Below are 5748 nucleotides of genomic sequence, written 5' to 3' on the forward strand. Positions count from 1 at the left end.
ATGATCGGTTTGGTGGCCAGGCGAGAGGCGAACTTCGCTTTCACTGTCATTACTGGTAATCTCACTGTCATTATTGGTAACGTCACAGTCATTACTTGTAATGTAATCTCACCTGCATCGCTTCACCTGTCCTTGGTAATTGGAGGTCAGTCAGGTGTCTCGAATTCCCCAAGGTCAAGGAAGGTCACCACCTTCTCGAGACTAAGTGCTTGGACCACTTGTCCTGAGACGCCACTTTTCTGTATCGTTTGAGGATGAAATTTCGACAATAAATTCCTCAGCGTCTGCCTTTACGAGCAAAGAGCCCGTGTTGGCATAAACGGGCCTGCTTGATCATAAACAGCAGCAAAATAAATAAAAATAAATTAGTGTACTTTTGGCATTCTGCGTATGACTTACCTTTATAGTACCATATGCCAAGTAAAGTGGTTAAGGTATAATTTTATCAGTATTTACCACTGTTATGGACACATGAAAATCATATAGATTTAATTTTTAATATTTACAAAAGTAAATGCTGTAATAAGAGCGCAAATCTGATAGAAATTCATTAGCAAAAGACCTTAAAATTTTGCTTCCAGAGTCTGAGACAAAAATATGAATATTTTCTCTCCTGGTACATTTGCCAAAAATCAGGTACTAGACCAATATATCATAACAAGAGTCAATATTATTATTATTATTATATTATTTATTATTATTATTATTATTATTATTATTCATTATTATTATCTATTATTATATTATTATTATTATTATTATTATTATTATTATTATTATTATTATTATTAATTCCTTTCCAGACCTCCGAGCCACCGTAGTAGACTACACTCTTCCTTTCTTCAGGGAGCCATTGGCTGTCTTCAGCAGAGCTTCGAAGGAGAGGAACAGGGCATTGGCTGTCCTTTCCCCCTTCACAATGGAGGTAAATTTAACCTTAGACTTATAACATCACCTGTCTAATTCCTGTAGGCCATTTCTGCCAAAGGCTAAAGTCTTAGTCAAAACTTCTTTGCTATTTCTGCAAAATAGCAAAAAGAGAAGGAGCCCATTTAGGTGAAATGGTTTCAGTCATAACTGCTATCGTGCAGATTGGTGAATAAGGTTAGGCCTAGAGCTTGATACAGTTTGTATTACTCTATCAGGTAGGGATTACTTTAATTACAGCAACCCTGGCCATTGGTTCTATTCTGTATATTCACTCAAATCTGATATCCAAGTACAGCAAAGTAAGCGGAGATTGGACTCTTGATATAGACCTAAACATTAATACAGTTTATTTTATCCTTTCAGGTCTGGATTTCTGTGATTACAGCAACTCTGGCCATTGGTCCTATTCTGTATACTACTCAGTCCCTTCTGATATCCAAGTTCAGCAAAGAAGGCGGAGGCTGGAGTCTAGAGAGTTACTCGTTCAACATGTTCCGAAATCTAGTTTCACAAGGCAACCTGCTGCTGACGAAGGACTGGCCTCAACGCCTGCTGTTCTTCTCTTGGTACCTCTTCTGTCTTGAGGTGTCAGGTGAATATACTTTATCACCTTCTAATGTCTTTGTAAGATCAGGTAAATAGAAACCTTCCTACTGCTGTAAGATCCTTTCTTTGATTTTAAGATAAGAAAAATTAAGAATACTTCTTGTTGTAAAGGACCTGTTGCCGTCTACTGTATTATGTGAATAGGCCTATATAGCTTCCTTCTTTCTTTTCCAAAAAATGTTTATAAATACTTTTGCTATAGCTCCTAAGTCATGAACCATTTTGAAAAAACACTTTTTGTTCATGGGAGGTTTTTAAGATGAAATATAGCCAATAATAACTAATTTAGACCCGAAAAATAACTCTGGAATTTTGCTAAACGAACGTTGCCTCAACTTTATGGTCTCGCTTCCAGCTCTGTATTCTGGAACACTTACGGCAGTCCTGGCCATTCCAGCTTACGAAAAGCCCATAGACTTCCTAGAAGACCTTCCTAGGGCCGTCCCAAGGAAGGCTATACCCTAGGTGTCATGGAGGACTCCAGTAACGAACTTCTTTTCTGGGTAAGTCAAAACTGTGTGCAGCATATACGGACTCTCTCTCTCTCTCTCTCTCTCTCTCTCTCTCTCTCTCTCTCTCTCTCAGTCGTTAGCCAGCTGCTATTGTAGCATTAATAGTTTGTTTACCAATGCGACAAGATGCTATGCATTGTATGATAATCGTTTCTTTGCTAGATATTTAACTTTCTTGTCTATTGTAATCTAACCATTTAGTTGTAGTATCAATCCTTTTTTTTGCGACAGAAAAATGATATTGAAAAAGAACATTCATCAATTATATTGAAAAGATATATATGTACACACACTTCCCGCCAAGTTCTGTTCTGAGAGTCGAGAATAATTATCATTTTAGCCGCCCGGTAGTTGCTTCCATCTAGCGACAAAAAAGAGAATTGCAATAACGAAGCAAAACAGCTGATTATTATTTGGTTTTGGTTGTCACCTGAAGGATCTACGGGAAAGAATACAACCATACATATTGATATGTCAATAATTATTGACTCGTTACTGTTATGAATAATGGTTTGCATCTATCCATACTCTGCATAGGGACTCCACCTATGTAGTTTTTCATAACACTATAGATCATACTTAGCACAGCAGGACGAATGAGGTACTGACTGTTGTCCTGGTTTCTCCATGAACCACCGACTCTAGGAGAAATATGTAGGCCTATATGCTGATCTTTCTTTTTACAGGAAGCTGACAGTGGTATCTACAAACAGACCTGGGACTTATTTAACCACAAGGATCGATCGCAAAGCTTTGTAAATAGTCCTGCCACTGGGATAGAGAGGGTAAGGCGAATTTATAGGCCTATATGCACTCAGTGCCTATGATTATTTTCGTATGGCTGTCTGCTGTATTAGATTCCAATGTAGTTTTTATTTATTTATTTCTAGGAATATTTACACTGCGAGTAACGCTGGTACAGATAATTCGGGTATATATTTTAGCAATAGACTTAAATTTTAACCTCAGTCATGATCGCCTTATGTTTGTATATGGTTTATATATCAACTGATAGGCCTACTGTAAAAAAACTCTCTCACCATACAGGCTACAGTTTAGCAGAAACAGTAATACAGTTGCAAGTATGGTTTAACTGTACTATCTGACTGATAACTGTTTTATAGACCTACTGATAGGCCTACTGAAAAGAAGCTTTCCTATTACAGTGTAGGCTACAGTTTAGCAGAAATAGCAATACAGTTACAACTGCAGATACGGTTAACGCTACTGTTTGGCTGGTAGGCCTACAGAAAAGAAGATTTCCCATTACAATGTAGGCTGCAGTTTAGCGGAAACAGTGATACAGTTACAGACACGGTTAACTGCACACCATCTGACTGACACAAACGATTTTGACAGGTGCTGTCAAGGAAATTCGTCTACATAGGCCCAACGACCTACACGCAGAGCTTAGCGGCGAAGCTCGGAAGCCATAAGTTCCACTTCGGACGAAGCTCCTTCTACCAACAGAATATCGTGATTATCTGCGTCCCTGGAGTGCCTTACAGAGAAGTCTTTAACGAACTGTAAGTTACAAAGATTTATGTATTTCTCGACTTCAAAGAAATAGAAATAGAAGCATGCTTTGATAATTAAAGAGAGAGAGATTTAAAGGAAATATAAGGATGCTTTGATAATTATTGAAGTGAGAGAGAGAGAGAGAGAGAGAGATTTCAAGGAAATAGAAGCATGCTTTGATAATGGGAGAGAGAGAGAGAGATTTCAAGGAAATAGAAGCATGCTTGATAGTTTAAAGAGAGAGAGAGAGAGAGAGAGAGAGATTTAAAGGAAATAGAAGCATGCTTTGATAATTATTGAGTAAATATTGAAATATAGGTTACCAAAAGGTACAGGGCAATTCTATAATTGACAGTCGGAGGTGTATATGTGTTGATTAAAACAAAAATATTCATTTTTTACATTAACCAAAACGTTATTAAAAAGTTCAATGAATATATAAAAGATGGAATATCATAAATAAGGTTTCCTGCCTACAAAACCTTAGACCTATACCAGGTGTTCATTACATAAAACTTAATGAAATGATCATTCTTATTGTTATTTACAACTCTTAGTCCTTCGTATTTTAGCTGACAATTATCTTCTGTATTTAAAGTTTACTCAGAATGGTAGAAGGAGGCTTGGTGGAGAAATGGAAAGACGATGAGATATTCTCTACTTCGAGGAAAGACTCGGTTAAGGAAGAGTCTTCGAAAATATCAGCCATCACTCTGACCCATCTTCAAGTAAGGTTTGAATCACAGATGAAACTTTGCTTGAAAAATAAAAAGTTGTTTATTTTGATATGAAATGATTTGAAGTTGCCAATTGCACTCTATAGTTTCAGATGAAGTTTTGAGATGATCTAAAGTTGTGTTGCAGTTATAGACCTATTATTTTAAATTTTAAGTTTTTAATTGAAGTTTTAAAATCAAAAGTTGTTTATTTTGAAATTCTGAAGTGATTTGAAGTTGCCAATTGGCACTATGGGTTCAGATGAAGTTTTGAGGTCTATTATTTCAAGTTTTTAATAGTTTTTAATTGAAGTTTTAAAATTAAAGTTGTTTATTTTTGAATTCTGAAGTGATTTGATGTTGCCAATGGCGGTTTATAGTTTCAAATGAAATTTTGAGGTAATCTAAAGTTTTGTGCTGCAGTTATAGACCTATCATTTTAAATTTGAAGTTTTTAATTGAAGTTTTATACCTATCTTAGATTAGAAGTTTTTAATGGTAGTTATTTACTTTTTATTTAGATCTAAAGTTGTGTATTGCAGTTCTATACTTATTTTGTTGGGGGTGGGATCATGCCATTGGAGATGGACATATTAAAATTGACCGTGCATCTTATGTCTAGACCAATCCTTACGACGCTCCTGATTGTCTGTTGATAAGTCAATCACAAGGCTGGAAACTCTCAGTCTCGTTCGAGAGTTCACATAGGCAGGATGTATGTTCCACCTCTCCTGAGGGATACTTTTGAAAAACGTATCCCTCAGGAGAGGTGGAACGTAGAACCTAACCATGTGAACTCTCGATAGAGAGTGAGAGTTTCCAGCCCTGTGACTGGCTTATCAACAGCCAATCAGGAGCGTTGTAAGGGACTGGCCTAGACATCAAATGTGAATCTACTATAGTATATATATAATACCATAGACCTACATAATTACCTGTCCTTTCAAGGGCGCTTTCTTCATCATCGCCGTTGGCTCCCTGATGTCTACTGTGGTCCTACTGTCAGAGAATCTAATGAACTACTGTGAGCACACCACCAACAATACACCGTAGCCAACGAGATATGAGACTACAAGAACCGCGTAACCTTACCGTTGTAAGCAAAAGACAGTCGTTGCCTACGAACTTCATCGTAATGTTTTCACTTTTTTTTTTATTTTGTGAAATAAAGTTGTTTGGAGAATAATTGTTTGATTGTACCCAGGTAAACGATACTAAATGAGACGCTAAACAATTGACTACAAGATCAGTTCAAGTTCATTGGTTGTTGAACCGTTAGACCTAGTGGAGGTATACTTCAAGTTTTCGAATTAAATCTTACTCATCTTTGACAATTATTTTGAATTTTCCAGTGCATTTCTGCTTGTCCTTATAATTCCTTTAAATGTTTCAATTTAAAGTTACTTATTTTCCAAAATTCACTTTGGCTTTCTTACCAGAATTATAAATAGCGCACCCAGGTAGAT

General features: G+C 36.5%; 1 long non-coding RNA gene across 1 annotated transcript; it reads left to right on the forward strand.

Annotated features, from left to right (window-relative positions):
* Nucleotides 1–2695: 2695 nt before the first annotated feature.
* Nucleotides 2696–5409, forward strand: LOC135212292 (uncharacterized). The gene is made up of 4 exons (XR_010313847.1): nt 2696–2833; nt 3408–3574; nt 4165–4294; nt 5231–5409. It is a non-coding gene; the product is annotated as an uncharacterized LOC135212292 (long non-coding RNA).
* The last annotated feature ends 339 nt before the right edge of the window (nt 5410–5748 follow it).

The sequence above is a fragment of the Macrobrachium nipponense genome, chromosome 40, assembly GCF_015104395.2.
Source record: "Macrobrachium nipponense isolate FS-2020 chromosome 40, ASM1510439v2, whole genome shotgun sequence".
Lineage (NCBI taxonomy): Eukaryota > Metazoa > Arthropoda > Malacostraca > Decapoda > Palaemonidae > Macrobrachium > Macrobrachium nipponense.